A 15595-nucleotide genomic window follows, 5' to 3' on the forward strand; every position below is an offset into this window, starting at 1 on the left:
ACATTCTGACTGTGTGTGTGTGTGTGTGTGTGTGTGTGTGTGTGTGTGTGTGTGTGTGTGTGTGCTCTTGTGCATTTGTGTGAAAGTAATTATATTGATGGAATACCTTGTGTTTGCAGCGTTTAGCACTGCAGGTGCTGTTCACCTGCCACATGGTATCTACCTTCTTGACTGAGAGAATATAAAGCAGTCGAGGGCCAACTTGCGTGCAGTGAAGGATATAAGGTAGTTTAACTCTTCTATACACCAATACGCACATGCAGCGTCTGAACAGACACAATATACACACTCTCACTCTCACAGGTAAACCAGTTCATGCAGGAATCCTCAAGGGTTTAACAGAACGGAGAGCAGGCGACGTTTTCAAGCGGGCCAGCCAATCAGGCGATAATTGCTTTGAAATTAAGTACCTTTTGTATTGGAATGCTAATTAACTGATGAAAGAAAATACTCAGTAAGTCATTAACAGAAAACTAAAAGAATATGTTGACCAAATGAGTGCTTTAAAAATTGTGAAGTTCTTTTTTTTCATTTTGAAGCTGTATCTGCTGACAGATTGAGTGTTTAAATGAGAGGAGCTAATGAATTGCCATTGACCTTGATACACAGTCATTACAGCAGGAATACATCAAACGCTGCCCTGCTGGTTATTTACTGTAGATGGTGTCTGATTAAATTCAGCTTAAAATCACATTAAATATAGACAATGTAATGTATTTCCAAGACATCTGGGTGGTGAGTCACACATTTAGAAAAGTCTGGACCCTTGAAGCTCCCTTTAATGTCGCATAAGCAAAGTATTCAGATGTTTAATTTCACATTTCAGTTTAGTTGCTCTCTGCCCCTCAACTGCTAAGTTCTCTGGGTCACTTAGAAACTAACCATGTCAGGCTTTCCTCTTTTTGCAGTGCTGAGATAAAATGCTGTGTGTTCTGTGCACATTCAGCCTCTCCCACAAGTAATATGCATCACTTAAAAAATGGGGAAAAAAGCATTGAATATCATTTAAATATCTTCTTGGGAAAACGGTTCTGTAAATGCAAAGGGACCCTGTTGAACTGTTGAGATGTGACCAAGGGCACAGTGAAGGGACAACAGCAAAGATAAATTGTCTCTGTTTGTGCATGTCAATGTGTGTAACAGAAAGGAAGAGAGAAAATAGTTTGCAGAGAAATTGTTTATACATGAAGGGATGCAATGAGCATTAAATATATATATATAGTAGAATTGCAGGTACTTTGCTAAAATTTTACTCAAGCATGACAAAAATGATTCAGTAAAAACGTATTTTTTGTAGATGTTAGTTCAGTTATAAAATGCTCTATGATAAACAATTAAATAACTTGAGTGCACTGAGTTTATAAACCCAATTATTAATTCTAAGTAGAAAACTTTTGTAGAATCTTCCAAAGAAAAAGGACAAAACCATCACAGCGTGTCCATAGACTTTAGGTACTCATATTAATCTACATATATTAAATCATCAAACATTTCTTATAGACTTACCTTCACTGAGGCAGAAAACATAGAAATGCATCAACAATATAAACTCACCAGCAGCTGCAGCTACAAACACATGCTGAGGCAAGAAAAGAGCAGCAGAGTTTTGGAAGTGAAAGCTTGAAAGCTACAATATTCAGTGAGTGAGTTGTGCTCACGTTGTTTAACTCACCGATCTGCACGTCATTATGTGCACTTTAGACTCCATGAAGTCTGGCTTCATCTGCTTTGGGTTCAGCCTCTGTGTAAACTCGCTTCATTCAGCCTCTCTGTCCCACTGTGATCCTCAAAGTTTTCAAGCTCTGAGCTCTGCTGTCACAACAGGGATTGCCGAAAACGGCAGACAGGTGAACTACACCTCACTGAGAGTGGAGGTTACACAGTAAGTGAATTTAGATGTCACAGCTGGAGAGCTTTTTATTATTTATACCGATCCAACATACACCTGTTGCTTATAGAACATTGTGGATGTATTTGAGCAGCTACTTAGTGTGTGTGCATGAGTGGTGCATCAAATCAGTGATAAAATCCAGTAAGGTAATAATAAATCTAGTCTCCTTATTGATGCCATTCCTATCATTATCATTTTCTGCTGGTCACAAACTGCTCTTCCCAGCCAAGGTGTTGAACAGAGATGTTATAAGTGGAAGCACGAGTTTGAGAATGCTGTATAGAAAGGATAATTCTGCTAAAGGAAGCATTCGTATGAAACATGTGCACCCATAAAGCCAGTTGTCTGCTTTCTAACAGCCGGACCAGGAAACATTCAGCCAAGTGTGGTGAAACTGTACATATGAATTGTAAAGTCACCAATTTTTAAAATGATTTTTATCTGATTTTTCAGGTGATTCTATATATGCAGTTTTTTTTTTTTTTTTTTTTTTATATCTTGGTGTTTATTGGAATTGCAGTCATGGATCTTTCTCCATTCATTTAGATAGCAGTGTCATGTTTTCACCCAAAATAATTGCCAAGATAAATACTAAATGGTGAGACTTCCCTATTATATAAGATATTTTTGTACATTCGTGTCAAAAACGTTCAGAAAATAGTGTAGATGTTATTTAAAAGAGGATTATTTGGAATTCTCTGGAGCTCTTTCCTCTACCAGCAGCAGACAAGAGGGAAATGTGCCTTCTGACTCCACTACACATTTGTTTAACAGCTTTAGTAAATGGTTACTTCTCAGAATAGAACTCTATATGAAGAAACATATTATAATGATCACAGGTTGCTGTCGTTGTTGCATTCTGTTATGTGCCTTCAGTACTAACAGCTGTCAGTCATGGCGGGTTGTGTCATGTTTGCTATGGATAAAATAGTGCCCTGGTTAGTTTTATTGCAGTTGATATATTTCTGCCTTACGACTGAGAGCTGTGACTTCCACCTTAGCCAGAATGTAACAATATAATACATTTTTGAAAGGCATTGTATTGTAATCAGATGTCAGTAAGCTGTTAAGCGTTCCACCAAAGACAAATATATATCCCCACAAAGAAAAAATCTTAGTGAAATGTGCTTAACAGAAATGTTTGTCTTTGCTATACCATTAATCATCTTATGATCTTCAAGACGTATCTTGTGATTCTTTAGAGGCCCTTAGGTTAGATAAACAAATGACTTCTAAGTCAGTCAGGAAGAAAGTGTTGTTGCAGTAGGTATTTATAATTTAAAAGAAAGAGTATGTGATTTAGAACACAGTATTGGTCTCACACACATCCACTGCTTAATTTTGCAACGTCAATCACAGACATAGAGAGAGTTTTCTTCCTGAAGAGGGGCGGGGATGGCAGCAGACCAACAGGGCTGTAACCAAACGTCGTAGAGTCATTGTAAAATGAACCATCTTTGCAGTATTTTGAGCAGAAAAATTTGGACACATTCTCGGGAAATGTGAGACTATCCTTAATTTTCCAGTGTGGGACTTTTAAGTCGTTTAAACTAGTTCCATCTCGACTGGAGCTAGTGCTTACACATTCATTTCCCAGCATTAGTAATCTAACAGTGTCATATATATTAATATATCAGGCACAGGGAGTCAGTGTTCTGCAGGACATCATTATCTTAATAGACAGTATAAACAAGTACGTGTGTGTGTGGCTTGAGATGACTGTTATGTCCCCTCCTGACGTTCTTTGCCCCAATCATTAACCTGGGATTAGTGTTGCAGAGATGGAAGTCGGGGTCGGGGAATAAGTGAGTCACCCTGCTGCACAGTCTGTTTCCCAAGCCCTCAATTAACAGTTAATGCTTCTCTCTTATACGCTGTACGTAAAAAAAATAAACATCTTTCCCCACCTCCAGGCCATTTGTGTGTGTTTGTGTAGACGCGCATCAGATATTTGCACAAGTGGACAGTAGATATGTTTTGAATTGGCTACTTTTTAATTTTGCTTTTTGTGACTCATCAGAAATGTGCTGCCGATTTTGCACAACAAGCTCCAAGTTTAAAGACAGTCGTGGCTATTTGGCGGCCGTGGAGATATGAGAGTGGGCGGAACGCGTTTGGCTGAAGCTTCTGAAGGGGGCAGAATTTGTTTTATGAGGGTAATTGATGCTTTGCTGCAGGAGAAGAGGGCAAAGCAGGCATGAAATTGTGCAGGGGATCAGATCCTTATCGGAGCATACGGGAGAGCTGAGGGAGAACAACGGAGCCTGGCAGCCCAGGGTGGCTGGATTAGGGTGCAGCTCAGCACTGAGGTACAGTTAAGAGCCAATTTTATTCTCTACCAACCCAATCAGTGGAAAAGCCCTGTATCCTATTAGAGTCAAGTTTAGGGAGGAGAAGCAGAGCTGCTGGCGAACAGCCATTAAGACATTCATATAGCCATCGCCACAGAAAAGAAAAGGCCCTGAGAACAGAGAAAGATGGGATAAAATAAGAAAACCACATCAACCAAGTTACCTTTAAAACATTTACATCTTGATATCTTCAAACCAAAACAGATGGAAAAACTTTGTCTGCTGTGACAGGGTCATCCAGCACTAAAGGCTACGAAAATGATCTAGGCGGGGGGTTGGTTGGTTATTTTACACCTGAATAACCTGCAGATCTCTCATTGTGCACAGGTTTACACTGAGCGGGGTCATCGGTTCAATTCCCTCCCTGCATTCTTGTGCTATTGTGTTTGCAGGCGGTGTGGAGCACAGCGTTGACAAATGCATATAGAGGGAACAGCTCATCAGGATTCCTGAGCTGTCCATCTGTGAATAAGAAGAGGGAATTGGCTGTCAATCCCTAATTAATAAACTCTGCTCCTCCCCCCCCACTCTTCATGGGGTTGTCTGATCAATAACCATTGTGGAATGCCTCAGATGGAAGCCATTCAGATTTATCTGCTAATATCCTGGGTGATAGCCAGAGCTAGACTAGAGATGACAGTAGACTCAAAGCCCATTACCTCCTTATTTACTGTTTTAAATTCTGCTATAGTCACAGCCAGTTGGTGTCTCTAGAGTAACAAATAGGAGAAAATCTCCTCTCCCTTCCTGGGACAAGTCAAGGACAAAGCTGATGGAAAACGTATGAGTGTCTCTTCATTTTAGCTCGTTTTCTGGGCTGGGACATGTTTGTTAGTATGTGTGTATGCAAATCTAGACAGTTCTGTTTTGATGTACTTAACATAGTATTTACAAGTTTAAAATACTGACCTGTTTCCCACAAGATTTTATGATGATCAGTTTGCTTCCCATCTCCTCCTTTCCAACTTGAAATCAATGCCCCATCTCCTCTAAAAGTGACGTTCCATTTTAAAACAAGCTGGTTAATTTCTGAAAACCTCATCCTGTTATAAATCCTGCTGTTTTCTATGCTTTATCTTCAGCCCAGTCAGCTGCAGTCAGTTTCCACATTCTGTTCATCCTTCTGCAGGCTCTGACAGGAGGATAAATATTCTTGTTATTCACAAGGATCTACAGTCGATGAATAAATCAGACTGGTACCGGCTGGGAAACAGAGATTGAAAGCTGCACATTCTGGAGCGACGCTGGGTCGGACGCCAGTGTCAACTCTGGTAGCATGTAGAGAACTAGAGAGTGGATTAATGAGTCCTAACCTTCACTCACAGGATCAGTGTTTTATTAAAAGAAGAATAATTTCCTGGTTGCACCTGCATCTAACATAACATTCCTCTTTTTGACATCAGCCACAATGACAGAAATATGAGCACAATTAAACTGTAGATTTATTGCTACAGTATCTAATAATTGCAAACTTACTGTCCTACTTTATGTTCTGTGGCAGCAAAACTTCAGTCTCATGTGGTCACAGTGTTAATTTTACACATGAAGTTCAACTCATGTTTTGATTACTAATTTAACTTAGTTTAATCGGCTGTATGTACTTGTCAGGGACCATGTATAAAAAACACCAATCTCTAATCAGAGAAGAGGATGCAATGTACCAGATTCAGTAAAAATGACAGTGAAGGAAAGTACATTTACTCAAGTACTTTATTTAAGTACAATTTTAAGTGTGTTTGTACTTGAGTTTGTATTTCTACTCGACTGCAGTTCAGAAGCAAATATTGTACCTTTACTCCACTACAGTTGTTTGATTTGAACTTTTATTACCAAACAGTAAAACAGCAAAAAAAAAAAAAAAAAGTTCAGTCAAATCATCTGATTTTCTCTAGTTTACACCAATTATCTCACACCTGTAATTATGAAGTGATTTGAGAGGATTATACTGAGACACATCAAAACCACAATTCCCTCCACATGGAACCTCCTTCAGTTTGCATATGGGTTCAACAGATCTAGGATGCCGTCTGTAAAGCTCTACATACTGTCCTCTCCCATTTGGAAAACACAGACACCTTCATCAGAATGCTGCTGTTTGTGGACTACAGCTCAGCATTCAACAAACTCACCCCCATTCAAATAACAGAAACGGTGTTGAACATCGGACTGAGGACCAAACTCTGCAACTGGATCTCAGACTTTCTCATCTGATGACCGCAGTCTTTCAGGATTGGAAACATCACTTCCAGGACTTGTGTCATGAACACTGGAAGCCCTTAAAGTTGTTGACTCAGTAGTCCCATGTTGTACACACTCTACACTCACAACTGTGATGCCTACAAATAAGAATATTCAAATTCTGAAATACGGAAACACAAGAGTCCAGGGTCTCATCAGATACAGGGATGAGGCAGAGAGGTAGAAAATCTGGTTCTGAGGAGTCAGTACAACAATTTCCCTCAATGTCAACAAGACAAAGGAAGTGAGGGACCTGAGGAAGGAGACAAGTCATCAACTCTGTGACAGACTGCATATCACTTGGCCTGAGGCAACATGTTTGAGTTCCTCGGGGTTCACATCAGTGAGGACTTCACCTGGACCAACTCATCACCAAGATAATCAAGAGGCACAGGAGAGTTAGTACTTCCTGAGGAGACTGTGGAAGTTTAAACTACCACCATCACTCCTCTGCAGCTTCTAGCGGTGCACTACTGAGACCACTAGTAGCATCACATCGTGGTGCAGGAACTCCACACAAGCGGATCGTAACCACCTACAGAGTGGTCAGAACAGCCCAACACGTCACAGGTATGACCCTCCCATCTTACAAGACATCTACCAGCAGAGAGTCTTCAGAGAGTCACAGGACCACCTCCTCACCCTCCTGCTGTCTGACAGATGCTACAGGAATCCGAAATGCAGAACTTTCAGGTTCAAAGACGGGTTCTACCCCCAGGCCATGAGACTGTTGAATACACCCAAACCACTGCCCTGTTTCCCCCTGCCCACACCCCACATCATAGACCAAAGGACTTAATCTTGCACTACTGTATATTTTTGCACATTTTAATTTCCACCACAACCTGCACACACTTGTCTTTACACAGTTTTTTAGCAAATTCTTATTATTTACTATTCTTTGTACATTCAGTATGTATGAGAAGATCTCAACCTTTTGCACCAGAAATATTGCACATGCTTTTCTTACACTTTTTTTTGTACATACCCTTTTGCATTGTACTTCCATCCATCCATCCATCCATCCATCCATCATCTCTACACAGCTTAATCCTCATTAGGGTCACAGGGGACTGGAGTCTATCCCAGCTGACTTAGGGTGAAAGTAGGGGACACCTGGACAGGTTGCCAGTCTATTGCAGGGCTACACAGAGAGACAAACAAGCACACTCACAGTCACACCTACGGACAATTTAGAATCACCTATGAACCTCAGCATGTTTTTGGACTGTGGGAGGAAGCCGGGGAACCCCATGAGAACCAACACATGCACAGGGAGAACATGCAAACTCCACAGAGAAAGATCCCAGGCGGAGGCGAGCTGTGAGGGGACAGTGCTGACCACAGATTCACCCTGCAGCCCTGCACTGTGCTTGTATATTTGACCTCAGTATGCATGAGTGATGAGTGTGTTTGAATGAGTGTATTCTGTAAACAGGTTAATCACAACACTAGGCAGAGACACAGCAAACTAAGAACTCTATTGCAGTGATAATTTGATATTGCTGCCTGTACTATCCTTTCCTGTTGGACTTGGATTTGAAATGCTATGTTTTAATTGGTGTAATATAATTTATAGGCAGCAGGATGGTGCAGTGGTTATCACTGTCACCTCACAGCAAAAAAGCTCCGAGTCTGAACCTGCTGATCGACTCAATGTCAGCTGGGATTGGCTCCTGCCCCCGCGACCCTCTATGCTCCTTTTATTGATGGAATAGATTCCAAATGGTAGAAATAATAGTCAGAACCATCACATCGGACCACAGTAGCCATGAGCCTGGAATTTTACTTTGAAGCCAAGCTGTGCCCTATTACTCCATCATCATAATTACATGCACAATCATCTGTAAAGGCGGACGGTAGGGTTCTTGTAAAGCTGGGGTTCCTGCATTCATTGTAGCCCAGGACATGCTTCAGGTGGCCCAGACACTGGAGCTTTTGATAAGCACTCTGCCACAATCATTATTCTTGTTCAATGGAGTTGAACTGAATTATCACAACATCCGAGGGGGGATTTGAATTCAAGGTGTGCCTTGCTTTATGCTCTATCGCCCAATTTCAGCGGCAACCTTGTTGTCAGCGTCGTCCTGCAGAGCAAGCTTTCCTCGATGTTATCGCTGTTGATCACTTGGGGGATGATTACAGAGGCCGGCCTGCGATACGAAGGCAGCGGCGCACAAATTCAAAGCATGAAGGGAGGGTTGAGGCGCCCCGGGGATGTACGCTCAGGGATGACATGTTAGCACCCTCAACAGCCTTTCACATCGGTGTTGCAGCGTTTGAAACTATCTGCCAGATCTCAGCCTGTCAGAACCTGGGGATTATTCTGCATCTGCTTACAAAGCTTTAAAGTGGTATTTTGGGAAAGTGTGTGACTTGTGCAAGAGGTTCACTTGTGTGTGTATGTAATCACTTTAATCACTGATAGAGACTGCTGAGATATTGCAACAGGCCGTAGCCCTTACAGTAGGCCTGTTTACATAGACATATTTGCTCAATTACGATCTGTATGGCTTAAGAGACACACACGTACAAACACACATCCCCCTCAACCAACCCATCCGCCCCCACACAAACACACATACACAATCCATTAATCTGCTTTTTGATTCAGGTCTTAATCTCCTGTCTGCTATTCCACTGGCAGGTCCCGCCTTCCAGTTTAGTAGTAACAAAGAGGCTGGAGGTTGGAGAAGAGGCTCCAACAGGCAGCATGCGTCAGAAAAGCTGTTTATCTTTGCAGTAACCTTGGTGCCGGTGCACACGTATGTACTCAGGGACCGCTGTTGAAGACATGTTGAGATTCAGATTTAGTGATGCATTGTTTGTCCCTAAACAACCGCTTAATCTCACATTTTCCTGAGGTGCATACAATACAATAGATTTGTCTTATTGCGTAGCTGGACTTTTCTTGTGTAGGAGGAGAAACTAGAATCAGAATGTTGATCCAAAATGTGAAAGTTGGATGATTTGCTGCTAATAACCATGCAGGGATTGTCGAGGCCTGTTTGCTGGTGTGCAGATTTCTTGATTACCGAGCCATTAGATGAATTAAGATAAGCCTCACCGTGGATCATGCATAGATCCTGGATATCCCCGACACAAATAATCACTGCTTAGTGGAACAAGGTTAATACAACACTCTGCAGAGGCCAGCGAAAGCAGACAACCCAGCAGTCCAGAGGCAACTCCAGAAGTGAAAGAAGACACTTGCGATAAAAACTGTAGTGAATCATGTCTGCAACCTCATTGGACCGGTGGACCATGTCCTGCCACTGATGGTTTGACAGATGATGCATCACCATCAACTGCAAGATCTATTGTCGTGACAGCAGGAAAGATAGTATCAAACTGCAGCAATATCCACAATCTAACACACACACACACACACACACACACACCCACACGAGCGCGCATGTACTGTAACCGCATGTCAACACAAATTACAGTCACCTTTTTCACCTTAAAAACTTTATCCGGCACAAATAAGCAAAGTTTGGCTTTGCGTTGTTTAAAAATACAAGAGGTCACACAGTCACACATCATTATTATTGAAGTACTGAGTTTTTACCACTAGATGTCTCACTCCTGGCTTGTTTTTAGGCCACACAACCCACACGCACACTCACACACACAGTCACATGCAGAGTGCACATGGTGTGTTTAATATGACCAGCCTAGCCACTCTCCACATGTGTTGCAGTCTCCTCTGGGAGGACAGGAAAGCATCTGCCTCCCTTTGTCTGTCTAACACATTTCTGGGAAAATGGCCCAAACTTGCGGCTCAGGAGGGGGGAAAGAAACACATACACACAAACAAGTGTACAGTATGCTTCTTTTTCTGAGTGAAAAACGACAGTCATTTATGCAAATACATTTTTTTCACCCCACTTTTCATTGCAGAATTATAGAATCTGAAGTATATTATCCCTACACGCCGGAGGTGATGCAATAACACCGCTGATAACAATAAAGATTAATGCAACATCTCTCTAAGCCCAGGACAAAATAACCATATAAACAATCCATTAGCTGTAATAAGGAAGACTTACACTGCTGACTTCATTAATTAGCATCCCCAGTAGTAACAGATCTTTTTGTTTCACCCGGTTGGTTAGTTTTTTCTGTTTGTACTGTTTTATATTTTTCTGTGCTGTGTTGATTTAGTGGCCTTTAGACCATAGAAATCTATGCATAAAGGAAATACGGTGTGTAGTATGATAAAAATCACAGAAGCCAGCTCTAGTTTGATGGTCTTTACTTGAGGAGGGTCAGTGAATAATTAAGCATGAATATAATATTGTTCAGGGATTCTCTTAGACACAACACCGTGCTGTTCACATTAGTGGACAAACTGATTGACTGAAATTAAATCAACAACAGCTCCCATAATCAGTTAATGGTAATGTGTCAACTCAAACTCACCCACTTTTCTCAGATTCTAAAGTAAGAAGCTGCTGCTTTTCTCAGTTTCATATTATTGGAAATTGAATAGATTAATGCTTTTTACTGCTAGAAATGTGATTCACATTTCTCTAGAGTAATCAAGTGGTTAGAATTTTAAATACAATTGAAGAGATTCCAAAATAATCCGTAGGTGCACGTCAAGTCAAAGTAAGTAAGTAAGTCAAAGTACAAGTGGTTGAATTCTGAAAAAAAAGGTAGCATGGCGTTGTGATATGACTTGAGCATAAATACCAGAATTTTAACGTTCCCTTGTGTGTCTATATGCACCACGATTTCGTAGCATTATTAGTCATTCTCTGACACATGGTGACACTGTACTCACTGTAAATTCTTCTCTATTACATTGAGACCTGGAATAGATATGTGATGTGAAATGTATTTCCTTCGCTATGCACACAGTTGTCGGGCAATATGAAGTCAATCTTCATGACAATCTTAATGGGATCTTATATCTGAAGAGGTCTACATGTTTCTCTACTGGGTAAAGTTAATCTATGGACATCGTCTTTACACACACTATCCACAGCTTATCTTTTAAGCCTGTACACCAGAGACATAATGATAAATTAGTAAAACAGAAGTTTTTGTCAGAATTTCTTGTTTTCTCAAAATAAAAATTGTTGCCACATCATTAATTGCAGTATTTGTTATTAATGTAGCTAATCTATGGGCATGTGGATGATGTTACACCATACCTGTGATACAAACTGGAATTTTTCTTCCCCTTTGACATTACCAGAGTTAGCTAAGCAACAAAGTCAACAAAATATTTGTGACTCTAATCTATATCTGAAGTAGCATACACTACAGTTATGTTTGTAGATCACAAAATATTTATGCTAATTGATAGGCTACTATAGTCACAGAAACTAACAGGTTGCAAAATTTGGTGTGACACCCGTCTCTGCTGTGGTCTAGAAGTTCTGGTGCAAGATCAGTGTCTCGCTTTTGTTGAAAATGACTGCATTAGTCCCAAATTAGACATTAAACAACTTTACCCAAGCATGTTTTGAAGAGATGGCCTTGTTACTAGGTGGTACAGATCAAAAGTGTTCCCTAAATCACGATTATCTTCAGTTTGAATATTGATTCAAATAACTGTGTGGTGTAAGAGGGGTCCCTTGTAGTGATGAAATAACTAAAAACATCTAACCAGGTATGATATTCAGTGTTTTTACAATTATTTTGTCTTTTTTGCCTACTTCCAATAAAATGAATGAAACTGCAATGTCTCACACGCAGCACAATCTAACTGGTTATACATTACAAGCAATACTGAAGGGCAAATGCTGAAAAGTTACCTTTTAATTAAATATATGCAAAACAGAAATAAACAAAAGTATTTCAATTAAATTTTGTGTTTGAATTCATGTTCTTCAGAATTTTGACACCAAGATTTTCAGTTCTACCACACATGTAAATCGGTTCCAAATGTCAGTTATTGGCCTCTATGATTGCTAATAATAGGTATTAATATTGGAAAATCACTGTATTGGTCGATCCCCGACCACCATAAGAGAGTTGATGATTTGCTCAGTCAGAAATAGAAGTGCACCATCAGACAGCTAATTGTTAACTAGCATGTTTGAATAATTTTGACACAATAAATAAATCAGGAATAATATATGTTTTATTCTGAAATGAAAACAGTGTACAATTTCTATTGAACTTCAACTATTGGTTATTTTTAATGCAGTCAAGCAGCCGTGATACCAATTCCTAAAGCTCAAGCTTGTGTCCTCAGCAGTCGAGACCATACTATACAAGATAAGCTGCAAATCCTCCCAGCTGAGCAGCTGGAACTTGGTAATTACTGAAAAAATGACTCAGTTTATTCGTTAATTGTCAGTATGGTTGCTTTTAGTTTTCTGCTGATGAACTAATAATTGTTGAATCATTCTGCCTGTTTTATGGAGCAATTGTTTGGGTTTTAACTTGGTTTTAATGCACTTCACTGTAGAGCTCTGTCTGCTTGTATATAAGCCCATCTAGGGACAGATACTGCAGATCTGCTCAGTCTATAAAGGCTGTGGTATGTGGCGCTGATCCATACTATGTACTTGGTCATATAAAACAAACTATTATTAGATAAATAAACTAATCTGCTGGCATATGACTGATAAACGGTACAGTGTCGACTCTATAATTAAACCTTATTTTTTCACGAGTGTTTACCTTAAACAGTAATCAAACTGAAAACCCATTTAACCAGAGAGATGGCAGTGTGTACCAACCCATTCATGCCAGAGTTCCAGCTTTACAACCTGAGAAGGTTAGCTGTTGTCATGCTCTGCAATGTGATGTATTACAGGCTTTCAGTCTTGGTCCTGCCTCTCGCTGCAGGGCGCCTATTTCCTCATGAATTCTCACTCGCTCCGTCTCTGGTCGTAAAATCTGCCCGTTTGAGTGCAGCTGTGTGTGTTTATGTGTCTGTCAGAGTGTGACTGTGGAGAATAAGCTCCAGAATGTGTGTTATCTATTAATTCCTTCATTAAGGCCTTATCACCAGTTTTAATGCCAATTAAGATGCGCTTTAATGTGACGGCAGGGCGGGCAAGCGACTGTGCACTTCTCACTCCACAGTGACAAGAGAAGAGGAGTCAACCACGTTCAGACAGGACCACCCGCTTTCCTTATCAACCCAATAAAGGCGCCACAGGCCTGTTAGTTTTGCCTCTTTATTACTGAGACTTTTCAATGTGCTTTTGTGAATGGGGTTGCTTCTTCTTACTTTTCATTATGCCCTGTTCCATAAAATAATCAATGACGCATTTGATTATTGATAATATTCTGTAATTAATGATGCGTTTTATGGTTAATGTGTTATTGTTGTTGTTCCTCTATGTTCCTCTGTGTTTCCTGGAAGTTGCTAACTAAAGGTAGAAGACAGGTTTGCATGATTGTGTCCTAAACAGAGGGGGATAGGAGCTAAGGAGGAGTAGATGAAGGATAAGAGAAGGATTTCTGTGGAGCATATAAATGTATATATGCATATATGTGCCCATATTTCACATGTATGTAAGCAGAAATTGTTTGAGATCTTTGTTGTTTATTCATATTTTGGGCCGTTTTATGTTTTGGTCACCCCTCCCTTACCTGGACAGGTGGTAGGGTCCATGCAATGACGCTGAGGAGCCATGAGGTCAGAGTGATGTAGAGGAAGAGAGGAGGCTTCGTCACTGTTTGGTATTGTTTCCCTTCAAACTGTGAGTTTGGTTGATTGAATTTCTTAGGCTTTATTTTGTCCTTTTTTAAATTAATAATATTTGTTCATAAATACCACCTGTTTAGTAGTTAGTCTTACTTAAAGACCTGCATTTTTAACGTTCATTTTAACATTTCCTGGTGCCAATTAACAAACACCTGCCCAACACGTGGAGTCACGCCCCACAGCTCTGTATGGCAACACCTCACACTCCACTCACTGCAAATGTTTTGAAGGCCAATTTGATGCCAGCTAATTTGATGTGCCACTGGGGAGCAGCGTGAAGTAGCTGCTTCAATTTCACCTAAATTCAATACATGCAACAGTATGGTTGCTTTGAATTACAAAAGCATTTCAGTAGAGTCTTTCAGAGTCTCGCCAGAAGGTGGAACAAAAGCCATTGCAAAGGGGCAGAATTCACATGCTCCACGTCATGGTGTAGGACATGTGGAGGTCACTGCTTTCTGTGATTGTGAGCTAACAGCGCTCTGCTGTGTTTGCTCACAGGATGGAGGCCACATATAGATGAATCGATGCATGCGTACGTACATAGCTGCAGACAGACAGGTGCCTTCTGTGTACCTACCATATGGAGCAAGACAAAACTTTTGCAAACACAGCCAGGGTCACGATGAACACTTTTGTGTGAATTCTAATTAGGTAGCATTGACAGATCTGCAATATGCAGACTAAGCAGATGGCTCATGGACAGTGAGAGGAGAGGAGGAGGGTGTTGTGGGGTGACGGGCTACAGGTCTCATGTTCTAGCAGCTGGCTGACAACTCCGGGATACTGTGTGTCAGCAAAATGGGAAAAAGAAAGAAAGAAACAGAGATGGACATAGAGTTAAAGAAAAAAAAAAACAAGCAACTTATTGCTGTCATATGAATTATTTCTTTCTGCTACTGATTTCCCGATTAATTAATCATGTTGTCAGGAAAATGAAGAATTGGTCAGATTATTAAGTAATTCCCACTCAGCTTCTCTGAGCCAAAGCTGATGCATACATGTGACTTGTTGCTTGACCAACAGTCAAAAATTCAAAAGATATTTGGCTTGTTATTTGGAATGACAAAAAAAAAGAAAGTCTTCAAATTTTAAATAAAAATAATCAACAGTGTTGCTTAAAAAGCGACTCAAATGATTGATTGATTGATTGATTGATTCAAAATAGTTGCCATTTTGTCTTTTAACTAACTGGCAGAATATTTCAGTGATAATCACGAGGGTAGTGTATCATTGGTGAAAAGTGAATATCAGGCTGATTATTATTTGAATTATTTCACACAAGAGTCAATAAGAGACTTGCTTTTTTGTAAAAATAGAGAAATGACACTATAAAAACTACGCAAGATTTTACTACAAAACAAAAAAATGCCAAAGATGTCAAATGCAACATGCAATGTGCACATCTACTCATACAAGCACAGGATCTAAATTACT

Source organism: Amphiprion ocellaris, chromosome 5 (assembly GCF_022539595.1).
Source record: "Amphiprion ocellaris isolate individual 3 ecotype Okinawa chromosome 5, ASM2253959v1, whole genome shotgun sequence".
NCBI classification, from domain to species: domain Eukaryota; kingdom Metazoa; phylum Chordata; class Actinopteri; family Pomacentridae; genus Amphiprion; species Amphiprion ocellaris.